A 24,472-nucleotide genomic window follows, 5' to 3' on the forward strand; every position below is an offset into this window, starting at 1 on the left:
TTGGATCAGTGTTCGTATTCGCGACTATGCCGCAGCTGGTGAAAGTAAATACTAAGTCTAACTGGATTATGACAAAAAGAATCCAACGGAAGATATAATTATTGTCTGGAGAATCATTCACTGAGGAAGAGGACTATGTATCTATCGTAATTTCCTGGCTGATGGAGCCACAGTAATTACTCTGCCAGCGTCACTGAATCGCTGCTGATATGACAACGCATCGTCTACAAAAAGATATGCTGCAACGTCAAGCGCTCTCTCCCTATAAAGACGCAAAGAATTTCCTGTAGTTTCAAACGTAATTTCTTCCTCTTCTGAGACAAACTTTTCTCAATATTTGCTTTCCTTAGAACCAAATGTAATTTCAATGAAGCGTGTTTACTGTCCGTGTTGACATTGTTGAGCCATCGTTAATAGTATTTTTGCTATTTACTACCAGGATTTTATTGCAGTTGTTATTGCATGTCTTTTACATATTCTTTTGAAGGGATGTACTTTCATGGATGTGTTTAGAGTTTTATCAGCTGAATTTACGTTTTTATTGTGGTATGTGGCAGCCAGCGTAAATTGTGGCGTCCGCCATTAAATTCTGAGTGACGCTCAGTCGCAGTTAGGCGGCTCTTCCGCTACTGGTGCAAGATACGTTATAGGGGGGGGGGGGGGGGGGGAGGGGATTTTTAAATCTGGCAGATGACAGCAACGTAAATTTTGTTTACGAGGGTCACTCCAAAAGAAGCGCACACTATTTTTTTCAAATACATCCTTTATTCTACATGTTTGAAAGTTTTGTAGTGTGTAGATACATCCTTTAGGAACAATAATTTCATTTCTCCACATAATTTCCATCCCTCTCAACTGCCTTATGCCATTTTGGAACCATCGTCTGTATACCTGCACGGTAAAATTCTGGACCAACCTGTTGGAACCACTGTTTGCAGCGTGCACAAGGGAGTCGTCATCTTCAAACCTTGTTCCACAAAGAGAGTCTTTCAGTTTCCCAAACAGATGATAGTCACATGGAGTCAGGTCAGGACTGTAAGGGGGGTGTTTCAGTGTTGTCCATCCGAGTTTTGTGATCGCTTCCATGGTTTTTTGCCTGACATGTGGCCGCGCATTGTCGTGAAACAGCAAAACATCCTGCTTTTGCCGATGTGGTCGAACACGACTCAGTCGAGCTTGAAGTTTCTTCAGTGTCGTCACATATGCATCAAAATTTATGAACCACTGTCAACATCCTGTGAACCCACCTGGCACAAACCTTTTTTAACGCCAACACTTCCAGTATTCTGCAAACACTTCCTTCTCCTAACCTAACGTAGCGTGACAATTCGTTCACTGTGATGTGTCTGTCAGCAGTCACCAATTCGTTAACTCTCAGCACATTGTCTGGAGTGTGTGCAGTACGAAGCCTGCCGCTGCGAGGACAATCCTCAATATTGCCGTGCCCGCTTTCATCACGCAACCTTCTTGCCCGCCGACTAACTGTACAGCGATCGACAGCAGCATCTCTATACACCTTTTTCAACCTCTTGTGGATGTTTCCCACTGTCTCGTTTCCACAGCACAGGAATTCTATGACAGCACGTTGCTTCTGACGAACGTCAAGTGTAGAAGCCACCTTAAAGACATGCTACGACGGAGCCACTCAGGGGAATAGGTTGAACTAAGTTTGAAAAAAAGCGGGAAGGATGTATCTACACACCGTAAAACTTTCACACATGCCGGATCAAAACTATATTTTTACAAAAATAGTGTGCATTTCTTTTGGAGTGACCCTCGTACAATCAATAAGACGTCGTATTACGACGTTCTCAAGACCAAGTGCCAGTTTATTTGGCTCTTACAGTTAAAACTGAACAATATTATAGCCATTTCCTTAATTATTTACGATAGTTTTCTTGTTTTATATTCTTTTGGTGTTTGTTGCCAAACTCTGACGTGGTTACTTTCGTTAGGTTTGAAAGTGAATCGGGTTCTTTTGAGTTTCAATAATACGCAAAGAAGGTCTCTGAGAACCGTTTTCTTCACATATCGCTCATTTCGTGGCGGGATTAGGAAACATAGCACGTTATGGCTTAATTTAATTACAATACTGAGTCATTTTCTTCACATACTGTAGACAGTAATATACACTCGTATTTTGTTTCACATAGACTGAGTCTCTAAGACGAACTTCATTTGGAGTTGTTCGCAAATAACGCCTTTTTATTAGACTGTTATATCTTACGACAGTATAATGTTGTTATGTGGCTGCTTCTCATTGTAAATCGCGCACTTCGAACATGCAGCTGAATCCACGTACACGTACACGTACATTTCTGTGGTGATAATGGACAAACTTCACTGGTTTCACTATCATCCTTACGGCAGATGCTTGAAGTATCACTATAATGTCACTGTTGTTATTTAATGAAATGAAAAAACTGTGTGTGGCCGCCTTGAAAAAGTCCTGATTCAGTAAGTGGGCAGTAACCTGCTAAACGTAGAATTTTCCTTTCTGCGATAATAATCATAGACAGGACGACGAACCGTATCCTCAACAACTGAATCTGTATTGGTAATGCTCTTATCCAAAGAACGTTTCTTTCCCACCACTTTCAAGCTTCGATGTCTTCCATCTTCCTTTTATTTCTCGAACATTTCCTTGCCTGTCTTAACAATAGTGTTTTGGTTTATGTTAAAAGCTGCGGCATTTATATCGATTATGTTGTTAGGTGACAGCAGTGTGCCACCATTAGGTTTTACAGTCTCAAAGTAGGCACACAACGCCCAAATCAATTCTCTCAACTGATCTCAAACGGCAATGCCTTGACCAAGAGAATGACGCTCAACTTTTCTACTGATAACTTTCGGCGAACTTCTTTGTGAAACTTTCAGTACCACATGACAAATAACGATAACAACAGATAAAATAACTCATGGGACAGTAGAAACGACAACAAACAAAATAACATAGTGTAGCGATTACACAGGACAGCAAGCTGCCTAAAACACAAAACAGTGCAGGCACGAAGTGTTTTGGTAGTAGCGTGAAGGTTTGGCAACTTCGGGTGCTTCCTGCTGCTACAATCGTGGGATTAGCCGTATGCTGTCTGTGCCTTACGTGGCGCCTTACCCCTACTACCACCGTCGTAGCTGTCAACCCTAGAGTAATTCTGAACAGACTAGTCCAAGTCGAAGTCACTGAGCTCTGCTGACTCACCTATTCCTCTATTACTGCTTGTCACCTGACAACAGAATACTCCTCGCCTACATTTCTTCTAGTGGGTTCGCCTCTCATGACATCTGGTGGTCAATTCCGGATTGCACGGGGGTGTCAGGACATTTTTGATCAGATAATGCACAGTACTCGCAGGCTACTACGTGTGCTTGAAATAATTCTGTTGTAACTCGACGATGTGTGACCGATTAGCCTACGATCAATTAACATCTAAAAGTCGACGGCCATATTAAAATGTGCGCGATAATTTAGTGAACTGCCACCCTTCCTAGCATTGCAGTTGTAATGGTAAGTAGCATATTTGTTGATAGATGTCTTCGTATTCTGAGAGCAGCTACGGTTTGTAACACCATTACTTAGACACTACGTACCTTTTGTTGATTCATTTAGCTTTCTATTTTGTTCAACATCCCATCTTTGAACTTCTGTAATTAGTGTACGATTAATTCGATACTGTAATGAAGTGTAATCTCTGTAATATGAGCAAATAATCTTTTGTCTTCCTCATATAATCTCTTTGGTTATCTTTAAAGTAAAATAATTTTATTTAAATAATTTTGTGTAGAGTACCAATATATGCAAATGTTCTATTTTATTTAAAATGTTTGTTTGCTGTTATCTAAACTGCTGACCTTTACTTAGGGTTCTTAGTTATTTTGTATGTAAAAGGTGTTGTGGTTCCCCTCGGGAACGGAACTGTGTAGCGCGCGCAAATTGTGGTTGGCCTAGGTAGAAAAGGTGGAACCAAGAGTCAGTTGCCGACGAGGTACCAAACTGTCAACTGCTCATGTAAAAGGTCTGTATTGTGCTGGTTCCGAGAGAGGCTTTCCGGACGCTTTCCAATGCCTCGGATGGATGTATAACGAGCTGGAACTATTCTGGAATTGGTATTTACCATCGCCAACAAGATATGACGGACTCCAGCAATTCTACCTGCAAATCCACCTACCAACATGCAATCGCCACCACATTGCGCAATCACTGTAATGGAACACTATAGTAATGTACAGTGAAGGATCAGCTCATAGGATGTTATAGTGTACCCAAGTATAAGGTAAAATTTGACTGAATTCTTGTACCTACCGTGATTTATCCTCAGTCACATATCCACTTAGGGTCCCTCCCACGCTAAAGTGTTTAGCGAGTGTCCTTTATTGAAGGCATATTAAAATTAATATGGCAATAGAATGTGCTAAAATTGATACTGTTTGTTGAAAAGATGTTACAAATATCTCAAATTTGTCTTTCACTGCAATAAAAGTTCAGATCTGCAACTGTTGAGAGTTATATGTTCATGCTTGCTAAGTACTTGTTTCTCTAGTGTATTGAAAGTGTGTTTAGTTTGCTCTGCTACAGTGGTCAAGATTAAGGGTCCCCCTCCAATGAAAGTAGTTCAAATGCACAAAGTTACTTAATTATGGAACGTTTTAATTACTCTTGCTATTTAAGTCAAATTCTGTACAATATTGGGTTCCTCTTGTATATTGGAAGTGCATACTAATAGTGTAAAAGGATCCACAGTTTAATCTTTATGCTCATGATAAATAACAATTAATAGAAAGACCACTATATATGAAAACAGTAACTTTTTTATTCAAAATTCAGTGAGAAATTGTTTGTTTCATTCTAAAAAGAAAAGTATTTAGCTGAGAAAGACTTAATCTATGATCAGTTCATAATTTTGCAGTTAACTACATTTACAATTTTTTGTCATATAGGAAAATGTTTGAAAAGTAATACTGAATCTATGTCCAATTTATGATTCTACAGTGAATATTAAGAGTAACGTTATTGAGACCATTCAGTTTGACTAAGTCCTCAAGATAATAGTGTGTTTGTTATCTGTTATATTTATGCAAACAGTTGTTCTGATCTGGTTGCTCCAACCTTAACGTGAACGTATTGTATTCAGGTGCCAGAGTTCATTGCACTCGCGTGTGGCAAAGTATATGTTGTTTTTGTCCGTTAAAGTTACTGGTTCAGATGGTTCAAATGGCTCTGAGCACTATGGGACTTAACATCTGTGGTCATCAGTCCCCTAGAACTTAGAACTACTTAAACCTAACCAACCTAAGGACAGCACACACATCCATGTCCGAGGCAGGATTCGAGCCTGCGACTGTAGCAGTCTGGCGGTTCCGGACTGAAGCGCCTAGAACCGCTGGGCCACACTGGCCGGCCGTGAAAGTTACTCATACCTATTTTCTTGAACAAGAATGTCAATCATTCTCTTGCCTAATTAGGCTGGCGACCGTTTTCTTTATTCTTTGAACAGTGTAGATAGGTAAAATATTGTTTGTTACTGTTTAAATATTTACGTAATTTTGACTTTCACTTCTGATAAGCCACCTCCGTTAGGTACAACACGGTCAACATAACAAAATTCCTCTCAGAGGGTAACACTGCTCTGCTTCTTTATACTGTAATTGCTTGAATAAAAAAAAAAAAAAAAAAAAAAAATTCAATATACGAACTGCCGTCAGCTTTAGGGTTATGGTATAGCAGTAGCGGACTGTAGTGTTATAAGTTGTCCGCGATTTTATCCGTGGAGACGATGCGCCTGGCAGTGACGGCAGTAGCGGCACAGTAGAAGGCGATACAGTGCCTGCGGCGGCGGCGGCGCCCCTGTTGGCAGGCAGCACGCAGGCAGGCAGGCACGTGCCGGCGCTATCGAGAGCAGCACCGCGGGCTGCCTGCCTTCCTGCCTCGCCGACCCCTGACTGCGAGTCGCCCTAATGAGGCAGCACAGCACAGCAGGGCAGAACAGAACGGCAGGGCGGAGCGGGGCAAAGCCGCCGGCCTCAGCACGCGACCTTCCGGCCACCAGCTGCCGGCATAACGCCGTCACGAGACCTGCTCCCACTTGAGCGTGCTCGCCGTGCCCGGTAGCAGCAGCTAGTACTACATAACCTCATTCCGAGACCTGTGTCGCTCCCTCCAAGGCGAGAACTTGTACAACTGAGATTTACCTTTTGTTCGCATGCAAACATTAGAGCACCCAAGAGAGTGAACAAGTACATCTGCATATTCAAGGTACTGAATCAAAGAGGGTCCGCCTTTTTGGGAGTAAATTTATAGTTTTGACGATTAAACAAAAAAACCTCAACAGTATAATTACATATTTTCAGTGCTATATACTGTGGACTAAAAGTATCCGGAAACCTGGCTGAAAATGACTTACAAGTTCGTTGCGCCCTCAGTCGGTAATGCTGGAATTCAATATGGTGTTGGCCCACCCTTAGCCATGATTACGGCTGCCATTCTCGCACGTATACGATCAATAAGGTGTTGGAAGGTTTCTTGGGGAATGGCAGTACTGCACCGAGGAGAGGTATCGCTGGTGGTTGGTGAGGCCTGTCACGAAATCAGTGTTCCAAAATATTCGGAAGCTGTTCTATAGGATTCAGTCAGGACTGTGTCAGGCCAGTCCATTAAGGGATATTATTGTGCCGCCTCGGTGGCCGAGTGGCCTAGCGGTTCTAGGCGCTTCAGTCCGGAACCGCGCGACTGCTACGGTCACAGGTTCGAATCCTGCTTCAGGCATGGATGTGTGTGATGTCCTTAGGTTAGTTATGTTTAATTAGTTCTAAGTTGAAGGGGACTGATGACCTCTGTTGTTAAGTCCCATAGTGCTCAGAGCCATTTGAACCATTTTTTTGATGTTATTGTCGTATAACCACTCCGCCAAAGGCCGTGCTCAATCGTGTTGAAAGATGCAATCGGCATCCCCGCATTGCTCTTCAACAGTGGGAAGCAAGGAGGTGCTTAAAACATCAGTGTCGGCCTATGCTGTGATAGTGCCACGCAAAACAACAACATGTGCAAGCCCCATCCATGGAATACACGACCACACCATAACACCGCCTCCGAATTTTACTGTTGGCGCTATACAAGCTGGCAGATGACGTTCATCGGCGGCTGGTCCCGTTGGAGGTTCGAGTCCTCCCTCGGTCATGGGTGTGTGTGTTTGTCCTTAGGATAATATAGGTTAAGTAGTGTGTAAGCTTAGGGATTGATGACTATAGCAGTTAAGTCCCGTAAGATTTCACATACATTTGAACATTTTTGAATCCTGATGCAGTTTGGAATTCCTGTGTGATGATCTGCCTATTACACATTACGAGCCTCTTCAACAGTCGGCGGTCTCTGTCAGTCAACAGACGAGGTCGGCCTCTATGCTTTCCTGCTCCACGTGCCCCTTAACGTTTCCACTTCCTTATCACATCTGAAACAGTGTACCTAGGGATGTTTAGGAGTGTGAAAACCTCGCGTACAGGCGTATGACACAAGTGACACCCAATCACCTGACCCTGTTCGAAGTCCGTGAGTTCCGCAGAGAGCCCCATTCTGCTCTCTCACGATGTCTAATGACTACTGAGGTCGCTGATGTGGCGTACCTGGCAGTAGGTGGCAGCACTATGCACCTGATATGAAAAACGTATGTTTTTGGTGGTGTCCAGATACTTTTGATCGCATAGTGTGTATAGATATATATAATTTGCAATAGTTTGCTATACTACAATTTGTCGTAGTTTTGTACCAACTTTCCAAAAGCTTCCTCACAGAACGCAGCCGCCTGTGCTCTCAGCCAATTCTTTACGCTGGTCTGCTATTCGTTGTCTGTGGCAAAATGTTGTCTTCATAGCCAGCTGTTCATGTGAGCAGAAATAAACGCCAGAGGGATTCAAGTCCGGGCTGTATGGGGCTGATCACATACTTCCCATCGAAAACGCTGCAGAGGCGTCTTCATTGCCCCTGCAGTGCGTGGCCGAGAATTGTCTTGAACAAGGAAAATCATGAAAGGTACGTTGCATGGCGTCGCATGAAATCAGGTGAAACCTGGCAGCGAGCACCGATACCTCGCGGGAGACACTATCGTTCTGGCCATCTTTACGTGCTCACTCTGTGCTCAGAACTAAAACGAGCGACGTGATGCGGTCGACGGGCAGACTAGAGACACTGCCAATACATCTGTGCAAAGCTTTATCGGATTTTCACTGTCGTTTCCCTTTCGCGACCTGTCGAACCTTACTTTCCGAATGGCTCTCGTATACATACATACACACACAGATATGTAGGTTTAGCAATATGTTACATCATATTTAGTTGTTTAATTTACATAATTATGGAGTTTACTTTTTTTTACATTATGTGTGCCACTTAGCTGCCAACAATAATCAAACACAGTTTAACACTGGCGTGTTAGGGAAACGTCTGAACTGAATTATCGTTTAGAATTTTCCTTAAAAATGACACACGACCTTTGTATGGCTTACCATTGTTGTATCCGGTTTTTGCTTTCCCCTCAATTGTACTTGTTTTTATTTGCCTTCCAAACATTTAATTGTTGTTGTTTCTTATTTGAATAGCTCTGTGGTCATCAGGAAAAATTTGAGAGGCGTTGGTATAGAGAACTATTCCGGAGAGGTTTGTTGTTTACAATCCTCCATACTGACGCCTCAGGAATTTTTACCAATGCCCGATGGTCAGTTTAAATATAAAAACAACAATAATATGTCTGGAAGGCAAATAATAAATACCTGCTCAGATGAGAACACGTCAAATACAGCAATATTAAGCTAGAAAAGGGTATCTGTGACGTTTTTACCAGAATATGTAACTTTAATGATTAAGTTCTTATCGAAAATTCAATTCAGACATTGCCCCACGCAGCGTGCCCCAAGTGTGGTGAAACATCTTTCGGCATAAAACAAAAAGAAATGTGTTATTACAAAATTAATTCATTATTATTTTCATGCAAGCACGGTAACAGATCTTAAATTCCAACATGACTGCATTTGTACATATTCTACTTTCGCCGATATACTAATCTCTCCTAGCCTGTCAGCTCATTGTCTCACGTGAAAGTCATAAAGTAAGAAGATCATAAATTTCGATTTTTTCCTAAAATTTATCGTTGAGTTGAAAACTGATGTTATTGTGAATCGATAACAAGCGGACATGAAATACTTTAAAACTATGGTACTATCTGCGAACTCAAATATCGAACGATTTTTAATGTGCACATGGATTGAGGGCGTCAGCAGCGAAGGTGTATAAGTACTCTTCTCGTAGGTTGAAAACTAAAGTCAAAGTTCACAAGGTTTCAGAATTTTCTTGAGATTGGAAAACGGGATTTCAAATTTTTTCTGAATATTAGACATTTTCTGTTTGCATATTACAATGGCAGCTTAATATAAATGGTCTGTTTTCTATCGCAATTCGTGAAAGTTTGAATGCACTTGTAGCCTTTTTCCCCCAGAATACTGCGAATTAAGCAGAATGTGATTTTTTTTCTGTAATTCTCTATTATTGTTTGTTAACAATTCTGTTGTAATAACATTGCTATTTAAAGCTATAATAAAACATTTCTGTAATGCTACATCAACACCATGCCTTTTGTGGCTTTTCGGATAACCTTGACCTCTTAGTCGCCGAGGGCAGAGCTTAACAGACCGAGACTCGCTTGTCGGCAGTACTGTGGTGCAGTCAACGTTCTGGAGCGCACAGTCAAAAGAGGTCATTACAGTGCGACGAAACTTTACTAACAAGGTCAAGGAAGTTCTGTGGCTATAATTCGCAGAGTTATAAGCAGTCTCAATGTAGAACTTGTCGCAGATGCAACATAAAATGGGACGAAGTAATTGCGTCACTCATATATCAAGAACAACAGCCCTGGACGGCCTCATGGCGAGCCCTATCTGTCTGTGTTAAAAGAGATGTGAAGAAACTGTGTTATCTAGTTCTAGTTCATCGCCATTACTACTGCTCACGTGAATTACTTTCCAGCAGCCCCTCGTAATTTAAAAAAAGGACAACGCATTTAGGCAATGCAGTTATGTGTTTTCATTTTTGTATGGGAAGAACCGAACTCCATATCCACCCATCCCTTCGGAATTTCATGCGATAGGTTTTTGACAACACTTCAAATAAAGATCAATCAAAACACGGCTTCAGTTTGTCAGGATTATCGTTACTAAGTCCTACCTAATTTGAAAGTAGTTCTAAATACAAATTATTAATAAGAACATCCAAACTTTAATTTCATTTTCGAATATGATCGTTACGATACCGGCGAGAATCAATGTCGTACTATAAAATAACACGAATTGATGCGCACTGCCATTTGAAACGTAAGTGTTACAAGACACTTCTTGGGTACACGTTGTGAGTGGGTTACTAAATTTTTGGAAATATAATAAAGAGTGTGTGTAAGTACAAGGTCCACAGCTTCTTATCAGTTTTCGAGGACTTTTCGTTGTTATGTTACTAACTATAAATTAAGAACGTTATCATTCGTAGACAAAGAAACATCACGACATATACACCAGAGGAAAATGAGAAATGTTCGAAGGATCTTAGTGATCGGTATGCATCCGACAGCACGCTTACCTACATGTTTCAAAACGCTACTCATACAAGCGAGATTTTCCGGAGCTCATACTTCGGGATCTAAATGGCTCTGAGCACTATGGGACTTAACATCTGAGGTCACCAGTCCTCTAGAACTTAGAACTACTTAAACGTAACTAACCTAAGGACATCACACACATCCATGCCCGAGGCAGGATTCGAACATCGGGTTCCATCGGTGATAAAAACGTAGGGTCAGATATTTTGGACAGCCCAATAGAAATATCGTTTTGGAGTCACTAGCCTACAGTGCAGGGTCAAAGTATGAATATTGCTCACGTACTCCTGTTTAAGCAAATGGCGCAAATCGGTTGGTTCTTTTTGTATTTAATGCCTAACGGTGAGCTTGATAGGACTTCTGGAGGCACCATTAGTTCTCGGGCGATTCTTTGGGAAACTGCAAAAAAGCGTTTTTGTACAATATTTTCACAGTCACCAGCGGACCACAACCCAGCAGAGAATTCTAAGATGGTTACGCACAGCAAATGTCTATAATATTTACAATATGTTTCTAAGATCCGCATCACGAACAATCTGGAATTTTTTTTACGTTTTTCTCTCTTTTCCAGTTACAGAGGTTCTAGGTTATCCTACTCGCAGACGTAATTCTCGTAAAAATTAAATAGAATGATTGATGGCAGGTATATTCGTGGTAAACCTGTAGTTTAATTAAACACACGGATATGCCCATGAATGAATGAATGAATGATACATGTGCTTATATTGATTGACAGTTCCCGAGAAAACCCCGCCGGCCACTGTGGCCGATCGGTTCTAGGCGCTTCAGTCCAGTGCCGCGCTGTTGCTACGGTCGCAGGTTCGAATTCTGCCTCGGACATGTTCTAAGTCTTGGGGACTGATGACCTCAGATGTTAAGTTCCATTTTGGGGACTGATGACCTCAGATGTTAAGTTCCATAGTGCTTAGAGCCATTTTTGAGAAAACCACCCAAAAGCGTTTTTCACCATTTTTTCACCTTTACCAGCGAACCAAAAGCTCGGAGCGCACTCGAAGACGGCTATGCAGAGCAAACGGCTGAAGTTTTTACGATGTGCACCTAAGATCCGGATTCAAACCAGCTCAAAACTTTTGATATCTTCATCCCTTTCCAAAATATATGGGTTCAATGTTGCACTACCTGTTTAAGTAATATACGCACGTAAAAATTCTTAAATAAATGGACTGATGATAATGACGGCTGTATCCTGATATCCGTTGATTTAAATTTACGGTTATGTTCGTGACGAATGATTGAATGATGAACATTCGTAAATTTTGCGGGTACAATTTTTCAAAATTCTATGACATATAGGCTTAAAAATTGTTAAAAAGGTAATTTTTTATTACCAAGTCCCAGCCGCTGATAACAATACTACTATACACAGATGGCTGAACTTTTTACGATGTATTCATAAGGACCGGCACTCAAAAGACCTCGAAAATTTTCTTGTTGTCTTTATCCCTATCCCAGATATAGAGGTCCGAGGTTACCCTACTCGTACAGTTAAATATGCAGTAAAATTAAATAAATTGATTGATGGCGAGTATATCTTTGATACACCGATGATAAGCTAATGATTTGATTTAAATGCTTGAGTGAATGAATGAATGATGCAGTTACTTAAATTCATAGGTGGTTCCTGAGGAATCCCAAAAAAAGTTCTACACAACTTTTTCGATATATTCCTGAGATTCCAGTCTCGAAAAAACTGTAAAATTTTCTAGATATCTTTATCCGTTTCAAAGTTATCCTAGTTGTGCACGTAAAATACGCACGTGATGTGAGGCGGAAACGTAGTTTATAAAGTGACGTACCATTGAGAAATATCATGTAAAGAGTCTCCGTCATCATCAGAAAGGTTCTGTGAACTCCTTTTTGTTGTACTGAAGCACATGCAAAATTTCTGTGCACGTAAAATCCGGTCTCAGGTGTAAAATAAGTTTTACGTTATTTCAGTTTCACGTAAGTAAACTATCAAAAAGTTTACTGACCTGTCATGTTCTTTTCATATGAGTGACATGCTCTGCTGTGGCAGGGAAAACAATCGAAGCAGCGAAAAAAGGTCTTATTGGAGAACAAAGAAGGCGAATATGCTCCTCTTTATTAAACGACTCTGACTAAAAAGTTAGGTACCAGCCGTCTCACTCGACCTTCCTCAATAGTTTTAAAACTTTTCGCAAAAATATTGGCATGCGAACATTGCTTCGAGGCGGGTTGATCTCGCACTATCCTTTAAATAATCAATCCACCTACTTGGATAGGTTTCCCGCTGTCTGCCTCTTCACTCAGCGATGGCAAGATACTGATTTAGCCGACAAATGCTGCGTTGACGAAAATTCGACTAAATAACTACCAGGCAAAGGCCACGTCTCTCCAGTCCATGAGCAGTAGCTGAAAGTTATCTAAACTATCGAGCGTTCGGGATTCTTGTAGAACTCCTTTGAAAAAAATGTCTAAAATTTCCTACTTGCGAGTTAACAATTCAGTCACTCAGTAGGCTTTTTGTAAAGAAGTGCTCGCCATAACATCTCGAAATCTCCACGAAACACGCCATGTGGAATTTATGTACGACGTGAAATGTTCACAAGCGAATATCTCCTAAAATAAATTACTCAAAAAGCTCACACTTTCACAAAACATTCAGTACTGTAGTCACTTTTCGTCAGCGACACGAGAAACAACCAAACATGCGATTTTTTTCTTTTTGTTACAAATATGATCAACGCTGTTCAACATAGATGTTTACCTGAAGACGGCTCCCGTGTGACTGTATCGACTCATAGATCTGAGGCACAAAGCCCTACTCAAACTCCCGGGAAATGTTGAATTGCTATTGGCTATTGTGTTAAGCAGTCAATCGATTCCTTTCCACAACAAAATTTACCAATTAATTTAATACTCAACGTCTCTTCTGGCTGCCTTTTACAAAAAAAAAAAAAAAAAAAAAAAAAAAAAAAAAAAAAAAAAAAACAACTCAGACATACGTCACAAATTCCCAGAATGCACAACAACTTCCTCACGCATACATTTACTTAGCTTTAATAAAGTATCAAATTCTCACTTTACCTATGTCCTCCAATCACTCCTTCAGTCTCTCCAAAACACGCACAAAACCAAAACACAATGAAATAATAAATTTCCAAAGTACTTTTAATTACGTCAGAAATCTGTGATAATGAAGTTAAAGAAAATTCTAGAAAATTAGATTATATGAACCTATCCTCTTGGTTGTGGTTTCAAGTGATACTATAGATGGATGCGTTATAGACTATAACTCTGTTTCACAACACCGGCACAGTTATTAAGTGTTTTAGGCAAAAAATTTATCTCCAAGAGTACAGAAGTTATGGATTTGAAATTTTAGCAGTATGGTGGTGTTATCCATAGAACGTGGTATACTAAGTGTGAAATAGATCGATTAATATTTAATAGTACTTCTTCAGATTCAGAGACAGTATGTGTAACGTATTACACGCAGTATCAGGCAGGTACACTGCTGGCTCGGCTCAGCAGCCAGCGTGAGAACCAAAATCTCTCTCCTCCTCTTTCAATGCAAGACGACAACTCGAAATAATTCTCTGCATTACTACATATTCGCGCTTTTAAACTGAGAGAAAAAGAGAACAGTGGCAGCGGGAAAGATACGGAGAAGTAATAAAGACTAGATGATAGTAGACAGTGATTGTGATGGTGGGAAAAGAGTGAAGGAGACCGTTCCAATGGGAAAAGAATAAAGAGAAGGAGAAATTGGAAATGGATGAGAGCCAGTGGTGAGAGACAGAGTCTGTGACAATGACAAAGAGGAAGAGAGAGATGGTGACTTCCTTAACAAAGTTTTGATGAAAATCTTTACATGCCCATTTTTTTTTCTCCATTCTGCGAGGCACATCGTAAGCCACATCGTAAGCTACGTATCTCTTGCAACTCATCCTTACCTTGTGGTACTGACCTGGAATCCAAATCTCTCATACCAGGTGATCAAAAAGTCAGTATAAATTTGAAAACTTAATAAACCACGGAATAATGTAGATAGAGAGGTAAAAATTGACACACATGCTTGGAATGGCATGGGGTTTCATTAGAACCAAAAAAATACAAACGTACAGCTGATGTAAATGTTAAAAATAGTGTACTTATTTTTAACCACGTTGTGTAACTTTGCTGTGAATTGTGTACATTGATGTATTTGTTTACTTGTGTAACAAAGCTTATTTTATCCAATTTCTCCATGGCGTATACCTTAAGCCGTATGATATTCCCAGAATTTCGTGACGATGGAGAAGCCTGACAAATTATTGCATCATACTTCGTAACTTTTCTGAAACGACAGCACATTAGATCGTAAGTTCTGTTGTGACTGAAAACTTAGATGCTTGACGGAAGGTACGGTAGTTATATCTTTTTTATATGAGTATTATAAAGTAAGTGATACTGTTTTCGACTCTTGCAATAGGCATTACACCAATAATTGTTTCTGTTGCTTTCTCTATATTTTAAATGAAGTACGCTTTTACGTTAGAAAATATTGATTACATACAGAAAGGCCTATAATTGACTATGAACAGATAGTTACTTCCCTTAAATTATTTCTTCAGATAATAACAGGAGCCTTGTCCATGTCAAGTAAAAAGTGTAAATTACTCTATGGAACAATATTAATATGCTTTTACCCAGGGGTAGTTAAGTTACAAATATTGGCTCTATATAATGGGCAGATAATAAATTAATACAGGAGAAAGCTAGTTTGAGAAAGATGGTTTACATAGTCCATGTCTTAAGCGTTAATTTCAAAAGCTTAAGATCATCCAACAACTTAGTTGTATATTTGCCTGGCGAGGTGGCTTAGGTCGTAATGTATCTGATCCGTCAGTCAGAGTCCACGTAAAACACAGTTTACTCTATTTATTTCAAATACAACTTTAGCCATAAGCTACATACAATTTATATAAAAGCAAACTTCTTACAAAACGTTTTCCTACTAACCATTTTTTCCGGGATTGTAAGTTTCATATAGCACCAACTGAATTTGGAAGTTCTATGTATTGAATGTGTCTTATGTATAGTGAAGGGTGTGTTAAAACCACACGAAGACTGATCCTAAACTGCATTTTCCAGACGATATCTTCTTATTCTGAAAGTCACGCAATACATCGTCTGAGACTGGAGTATTTGCATGTATGTGTGTATTGATGTAATTGCTGAAACCCGATGTAAATCAAGTGTTCGTCCGTCACAGTCAAGAGTAATTTCTCTTCTTGCTGTAACTGTTGGCCGCGCTGGGTAGCCGTGCGGTCTAGGGCGCCTTGTCACGGTTCGCGCTTCTGCCCCCTTTCGGAGGTTCGAGTCCTCCCTCGGGCTTGGGTGTGTGTGTTGTCCTTAGCGTAAGTTAGTTTAAGTTAGATTGAGTAGTGTGTAAGCCTAGGGACCGATGACCTCAGCAATTTGCTCCCATAGTATCTTACCACAAATTTAAATTTCAAAATTTGTAACTGCTAAACATTAACGGTTGGACGTTATTTCGTAGTTATCTGCCTCTATTCTACACCACGTTTCTTTCTTCTGACGTACGAAAACTTGGCAGATGAATGTACAGTTTGCTTCATTATGATCACAGCGCTGTCTTTCTAAGGTAATCTATGTCTTTCGTAAAAATACTAGCAACATTTAAAAAATCTTTGTTATAATTTGCGACGAAAGACAACTGCACGTTTTATTGAACTATTACACCGAGTACTCCACAACTTTCAACCTTTTACAGTGTAATCGGAAAGTCATTGTGCGCTGGAAAACGGACTGCGGATGTAGATTACGTTGAAATTTCGAAACGAAACTGACAGAACAAAAGTTGGCAGAACTGTTTTTGTCGTATATACGCTATTGTTTTTTTAATTCGTTCTACTGTTACGCAACGTCTAATTGCTTGGTTCAGTTAATGGAAGTTACTGAATGTGATGTGTAGTGTTTAGAGGTTCATTTTGTTTTTAAAATATGGTGCTGTCAACTGAGGAATCCATTTTCATACTGAACATGTGTTTCGGCACGAGTTTAGTGCAGGATGCGTTTGCTGAAAAACTCCCGTAAAAAGATGTACCTCATTGTAAAGTGGGTCTTCGACTTAATAATAAATTTCCAGTGACTCGTTCAGTGTTGGGCGCCGGACGAACTGGAAGGCCGTCTGCACTAAACGAACAGAAGTTGTTGGATATTTCTGACTCTGTTCAACAGAGACCAGAAAAGTCAGTGCGCAAGTTGGCGCAAGGAAAAGATATCGGGATTCCGCGCATAAAACGGTTAGCCAAACATTGAAATTGTTCCCGTGTACATTAACAGCCGTGCAAGAATTGAAAAATACTTATAATGAAAAGTGAATTTGTTATTGCAGATGGCTTACGTCTTTCATTGATGTCATCTTCTATACAGACGAGTCATGGTTCCACCTCTCTGATCATATTAACACAAAGAATACGCGATTGTGGTCAACGGACAATTTCTGTGCTTTGCTTGAAATGCCGTTGCATGATGGAGCGATGGTAGCAATATCCACGATTTCATAGGCCAGCTAAATGAAGATGAAATCGACTAGTCATAGTTTCAACTAGATCACGCAACTAGCAACAGGTAACAACACTATGCGCTTTTGGAAAGGTTTTTTGGGGAACGCTTCATTTCAAAAACCTATGGCACCCTCGCTCTCCGGACCTTATTCCACCAGATTTTTTTCTTTGGGGAGCAGCAAATTTTGTAATGTACTGCAATCGCCCAAGCACGTTTTGTGACTTAAAATCTGAAATAATTGCGTACATGAGGAGCAGAGCACAGTAATGTCTCCATAAAGTGTTTTCCAGTAAAATTAGACTTGTTCAGACTTGTATAGCCAACGGTGGATGTGACTTCCAACATACGTTGTGAGTATGCAGAAACTTTCCGCCGGCCGGGATGGTCGAGCGGTTTTGGCGCGTCAGTCTGGAACCGCGTGACCGCTACGGTCGCAGGTTCGAATCCTGCTTCGGGCATGGGTGTGTGTGATGTCCTTAGGTTAGTTAGGTTTAAGTAGTTCTAAGTTCTAGGGGACTGATGTCCTCAGATGTTAAGTCCCATAGTGCTCAGAGCCATTTGAACCCAGCCAGAAACTTTCCGAACACCCTGTAGTTTGCACTATTTTAGCTACCGTGGACGTTTGCCAGCACACACAGTTTCGTTCGACGTATGAAATGTGTCGGTACATTCTCCAGCGGGGAATTCAGCAAGTACAGCTACTATGGATGGTAACGGGAGTTCATAGCGTTGATAATTTTGGAATCAAATTTCCACGTTATCGGTTAATGTGTTGGCGAAAATATTAATCGGTTACTTGATTACATATGTAATATGGAATGCAAAGTTCACATGAAAGTTTTTATGCTACCTTCATTGCCAGTACCCACTTTCGGATTTGCTTAAGTTGCGTGCTAGCGTCTGTTTTAAAATAACTGTTAATGTATGGCAATTTATTCTTCAGTGTTGAGAGTTGCTATAATATGTGACAATCACGGTAATTGCACTGTCTGCGTAGGGATATTGTCCTTTGTCTTGTGCTGCCTCGTTTCGCTGACATTCGTGAAGTACGCGAGTTCGATATTCACTTATCGTAGACTTCATCTTTGATGAATTTTGTTGTTTTGTAAGCGTGATGAATGTCCAAACCCGCTGTAGCAGCGGCTTCGTATCGGTCTGCCGGCCTCACACGACAGGATCGATATCACGATTAGCCTAGTTTGGGGGAGGGTGTCCATTATTTGTCCAGCGCACGATAAGGATCTCCCCTTGTCTGTGACGCTTTCATAAATCAGAAAGAGTTTTCTTCTAGAACACAGAGTACTGCACTCAAAAATACTTTATTTAAGATGGTAACTAAAATCTTTCTTCTGTCAGATCGTTTATTTAATTAAATGCATAAATTGATGTTAATCGATAGACTGTGACGATGTAATGATATTACGCATGAAACGTATGAGGCTAATCCACCTACTAACGAGCTTATGTGTATGTGGTGTGTTGTAAGACACAGAAAACTGCTGTGAAGAAAATACTGTTTATACAAGCAGATTGCTTTACTTACACGCTTATAAAATATCAAATGTCTTTTCTATGTTTGTATACAATCTTCATGCACAGGAATAAATATTCCTAACTAATCTCGTAATATGACTGACACGCGAAAGTAGGAATACATTCGTCTGTCAAATAATATAAAACCCTATGCAAATTCCGCTGTGGATGGGTGTACTATGGTTTAGGTCATGGTTCTATCGTTGAGATGCAAAAATTTAGAAACAGTTTTACACATGGCAGAATTTGGAATCTCTTGGCATTCCGGCGCCCATTGTTCCAGCGGAAATAATAAGGCACGCACGTGTTACAAAATTCGTAAAAACTGCTGTAACATCTCCTGACAAAACACATATTATATGTGGTAAAAAAAAGAGAAAAGAATAATTGAACTGGATGATTGTAATTGCACGGATAATGATTGTGTGAACTTTACGTAATAAAGTACCGATTTTTTTAAGATAATGTCTGTGTCGGCGAGTACAGAAACCGCCACAGACGATACTTATTTAACATCAAACAAAGAAGAAAATATGTCACGAGTATAAATAGTAGTGACCAAGCATTAATTTTTCTGTCGTCTTTTTGGAGTTACGTGAGTAGGAAGAGTCTGTGACGCTATATTGTATGCTTGTGTATCATTCTTTTGTCAAGATTGAGAGAAGGACGACATTAGGTATTGATTTGTAAAAGTGTGTAATAATTTAATCTGTCTAAATGTTTGCCGGCCGTGGTGGTCGAGCGGTTCTAGGCGCTTCAGTCTGGAACCGCGCGACCGTTACGGTCGCAGGTTCGAATCCTGGCTCGGGCATGGATGTGTGTGATGATCCTTAGGTTAGTTAGGTTTAAGTAGTTCTAAGTTCTAGGTGACTGATTACCTCAGATGTTAAGTCCCATAGTGCTCAGAGCCATTTGAACCATTTGTCTAAATGTTTTTAATAGAGTTACTTAGTGAAAACTTGCATTATGATTTGTAATAAGCTTGCCTGGTATTTTATGCCATCCTTTTAAGACATTTTCACCTATTTAAATATTATTCGTGGTGCAGAGCTGAGCTACGAATGAACGAGCCGCTGCCGCGGCGCATTCAAACTGCATTAAATGAAATCAATCATATCGCAAAGAAGCGGACAGGTAATAGTGAACTAAAATTATTTCTTTCAGCTTTCGGGATTGCAGGGCAGCGCAGCATATTTTATGATGTTTTTTACAGGTGGACGCGAGCTGCAGATGATATATTATTAACAGCGCAAAAAGATAATTTACCTTCATGACATAAAAGAAATCTTGCTGTGCGTAGTTCTGGCCTGACAAACATTTTAGTAAAAACATTTTTCTCTGATAATAGTCTCATGTTGTCGTGTTAGCCGTGGTACTTATTGGTGTTTTACTGTTAACAAAAATCCACTGCAAAATTTTGATGTTGAACAAATATTGCGTACTGTAAGATCAGTATTGATAACGAAATAAGTAAGGAAGATATGTCGAACTTAATAGCGAGTGTAACGAAACAATGTTCCTTTTATAGAAAGCCAGATCCAGAATAATAAGAACATTATATATTTTGTTTTGTTGAAAATTGATGATCCAAAGAAAGTCACAGCACAGCATCCCTAAAAAGTACTTCAGGGCTCTTTTCGTAGCAATATATTTTATCTCATCCATTTATAACAATATATTAGTTGTTACGCGAGCAATAACAAGCAGACAGCTAAACCGCCTACTGTAAGTACAAAAATAACAGTAGTATTTTCCACACATGTCTGTACACGGCTTGGGGCTAAGTGGGTAGATAATACAACTATTGTTATAGGTTCGAATCCTCAGTGGATCCTTCAGTATGTATGCAATTTGTGTTTGTGTGCTTGTCCCGGAACATAGCATAGTCCTCGCGAATAGAACCAACGGGGTCGCCAAATTTAGCGTCCCCATTCGGGTGACGGATCTAAACCAACAGTATCACATGCTCTCATTTCACGAGACACTGCGGAGAGGTTTGATATTTAATCCAGGACATCAACGCAATGTCTGGTGAGCGGGAACTTTACGCCGCCACCTCTCTTGCGCTTGCCAGCCAAATACTGGCAGCTCGACCCGCGTTACCCTAGGTCTGACAATTATCTGTAAACGTTAAAACTGCCAATAAGCATTGTGGTTTATGTTCCAAGTAAAACTGCAGGTCCCGAAGTAATTTGCTGGGCACAGAGTTCACTTCGAATGAAGTCAAAGGCAACCATGTTCAAGAGGACAATGCTTACCCGTACACTACGGTGCTTAAACTTCAAACTGAGGATATCTTTATTTTTACACGATGTGAATCAGAACTCCACTGTCAATATTTCTGAGGCTGTTCAGGGTATTTTCTGAATATTCGGTGACACGTTACAGAGTAATTACATTTCGTTTGATTTCTTACTGCTTGTATCGATACCTTATTGAAAATATCTGCACAACTGTGCAGATGTCTAATGTACGTACTGTATATGCCCTTTTTGGAAACAGACTTGTTCTATTCAGTGGCGGCACCTGCTGTCGACAACAGTAATGCTTTACTGTAATCCCGGTCCTCAACGTTGCATACAGTAACGCTCGGTCAAGTCCCTGGCTGGTTTGTCCGGCAGTGTTAGTTGAAGGTCAACAGATTTCCTAATAAAGAATCAGCCGACATTCATCTCGACTACGGATTCACTGAATGCAGTGGAAAAACGGCACGACGACGGTATGGTCAGCTGTTTCCGTAGCGATAGCGACCACATCACGGTAGTGTTGCCGCTTTACATAGGCACCCACGAATAACTGCATCCTTTCGTGTTAATACTTTTGGGTGACTGATTTCTGATTTGAAACCTCCCCTTACAAAAATTTATGAATGATTGTGCTGATAAACCCCTTACGTTAATCGATTTTCAAACAGCTGAGATAAACTGAATTTGCACAGACATTTTTCTTTTTACTTATTCAGATCATTAATAAACTGGCACACAATATTTTTAGCACAACGCAATCTGACTTTCAATAATCCATACAAAGGAATGGCCCTGACTAACAATAACCTATACCCTTCATGAATCACTTACCTCACAAAAATCTTCGTAACTCGAACTACTGCAATACAGCGAGCGCCAATACTGCCAGCTAAATAAAAGATTCTAACTACTGGAGTCACTAACTACTGATAGGAATAGTTAGCGAATGAAAGATTTTGAAAGAGAACAAACAATGTATTTACCTTAATAGTGTTCAAAAGGCATAATATATATATATCAGTTCATGACATCCAGTCTTAGAAAATTTCTGTCTCTGATGGACAAACGTCCAGATCATCCGCTCTCAAAACTCCGCCATCTCTCTCCCCACATCCACCACTGCTGGCGGCTCACCTCCAACTGCCCAACGCTACGCGCTGTTCACATCCAATTGCCCAACACTACAATAGCGAATATTCCAACAGTGCCAAGCAGCCACAGACTTCATCCAGAACAGCCAGTGATTTTCATACAGAGCGCTACGTGGCGTTAGCAATAAAAAAACCTAAACAGCCTACTTACAGCTTATTACAGGATTTCTTACTGTTGTGAAAGTATTTTCACAGAAGCAAAGACAATTCTTTCAACAAGCCACTATAAATCATAATTACCATATCACTCTCTAACGAACCATCGGAGTCCACGTGCTCCTAATGCCAAAATATTCAGAGAATATCCCTGAACAGCCTCCGAAATTCTGTCAGTGCGGTTCTGGTTCACCATATACGTTCATTGACTCGTCATAGTAAATACCTAACCTCGTACCTCGGTACTACTATACTATTATTTCCGATGCCAAAGTTAGTGTAAATAATTATTAAATAATTACATTGAACTATCAGTCGTCAATAAGAATTAGTTCTGTAGAAGTAATGTCTCAAACGCCAACGGCCTTGCCGCAGTGGTAACACCGGTTCCCGTCAGATCACCGAAGTTAAGCGCTGTCGGGCTGGGCTAGCACTTGGATGGGTGACCATCCGGTCTGTCCAACGCTGTTGGCAAGTGGGATGCACTCAGCCCTTGTGAGGCAAACTGAGAAGGTACTTGACTGAGAAGTAGCGGCTTCGGTCACGAAAACTGACAACGGCCGGGAGAGCGGTGTGCTGACCACATGTCCCTCCATATCCACATCCAGTGATCCCTGTGGGGTGAGTATGACACGGCGGCCGGTCGGTTCCGCTGGACCTTCATGGCCTGTTCGGACGGAGTTTAGTTTAGTTTTAGTTATTAATGTCTCAAACGTTGGATCTGTTGTCGACGACACTATAGTTTCGAAATGATCAATCGCACCTGAAATGAGAACGTAAAACAAGCGGTCGTAATAACATCAAGAGCATACCTCTAAAGGTATTGTACCCTATTGCCGCGAAAAACGGTGACTGCGAAAAATTTTTCATCGCTGATAACTATTTCGAATACTGTCTCTTCTTAAAATTATCCTACTTGAATTTCTAATGATATATATCCTTGGCTGCAGTATAGTTTGATCGCTATCTTGAGACTATAATTCGGAATCTGTTGCCTCCGTTCTTATAAGCACAGTTACTGTGCCGTAAAATGCTACCGTTAAAAGCGTTTACTACCCCCGGGCTCACCATTTGTGGCGGTGGCTATTCCCAGAGCCACCTGCGCGCCAAGAACGGCCGCTCCACGTCTGAGGACGAGACGAGGCCTCGTCTGCCCAGCCGTGCCTGCCGAGGGGGAGTCACGCTCTCAGCGGTACACTCCGCCAAGAAGACGTGCGTCTAGTTGCCTCGTTTATTTTCCTGCTGATAAAGACAGTCAACGTAAATTTGAAACCCACTTTCACACTACATTTGTAGATAATTAGAACGATGTTAATCGTTGGAAAAGTAGTAAGTGCTAAAGTTAAGTCTTAATCGACGTTGAAACAAATTTGTTATCCTGAATACAGATCTTGGAGGCATGGAAATATGCTTCCTTGTAGACTCCGTTAGGTTACAGAATTAAATTAAATCTACCATCCAGACTGATTATTTTAAACCGATTTAATAATCTCCAAGTGAAAGACAAACATCGTCAAATTTTTATGTTATACGTCAATATCATGTAAATAACCTGAAATTACAAGGACGAACATACTATCTATTGGGCGTAAGTGGCATTTTGTTTACGCGGATTTTTGCTTGTGAATAGCGGTCGCTGCCTAAGGCGTAATTCATCAGTTACTATCTTCGCAGCCCCTACACAGATAATACGCTACTGGCCATTAAAATTCCTACAACATGAAGATAACGTGCTACAGACGTGAAATTTAACCGACAGGAAGTAGATGCTGTGATATGAAAATGATTAGCTTTTCAGAGCATTCACAGAAAGTTGGCGCCGGTGGCGACACCTACATCGTGCTGACGTGAGGAAAGTTTCCAACAGATTTCTCATACACAAACAGCAGTTGACCGGCATTGCCTGGTGAAACGATGTTGTGATGCCTCGTGTAAGGAGGAGAAATGCGTACCATCACGTTTCCGACTTTGATAAAGGTCGGATTGTAGCCTATCGCGATTGCGGTTTATCGTATCGCGACATTGCTGCTCGCGTTGGTGGAGATCCAATGACTGTTAGCAGAACATGGAATCGGTGGGTTCGGGAGGTTAATACGGAACACCGTGCTGGATCCCAACGGCCTCGTATCACTAGCAGTCGAGATGACAGGCATCTTATCAGAATGGCTGTAACGGATCGTGCAGCCACGTCTCGATC

General features: G+C 40.7%; 1 pseudogene; it reads left to right on the forward strand.

The window, feature by feature from the left end:
• Nucleotides 1-22,631: 22,631 nt before the first annotated feature.
• Nucleotides 22,632-22,749, forward strand: LOC126427152 (5S ribosomal RNA; annotated as a pseudogene).
• The last annotated feature ends 1,723 nt before the right edge of the window (nt 22,750-24,472 follow it).

The sequence above is a fragment of the Schistocerca serialis genome, chromosome 1 (genome assembly GCF_023864345.2).
Source record: "Schistocerca serialis cubense isolate TAMUIC-IGC-003099 chromosome 1, iqSchSeri2.2, whole genome shotgun sequence".
Classification (NCBI taxonomy): Eukaryota; Metazoa; Arthropoda; class Insecta; order Orthoptera; family Acrididae; genus Schistocerca; species Schistocerca serialis.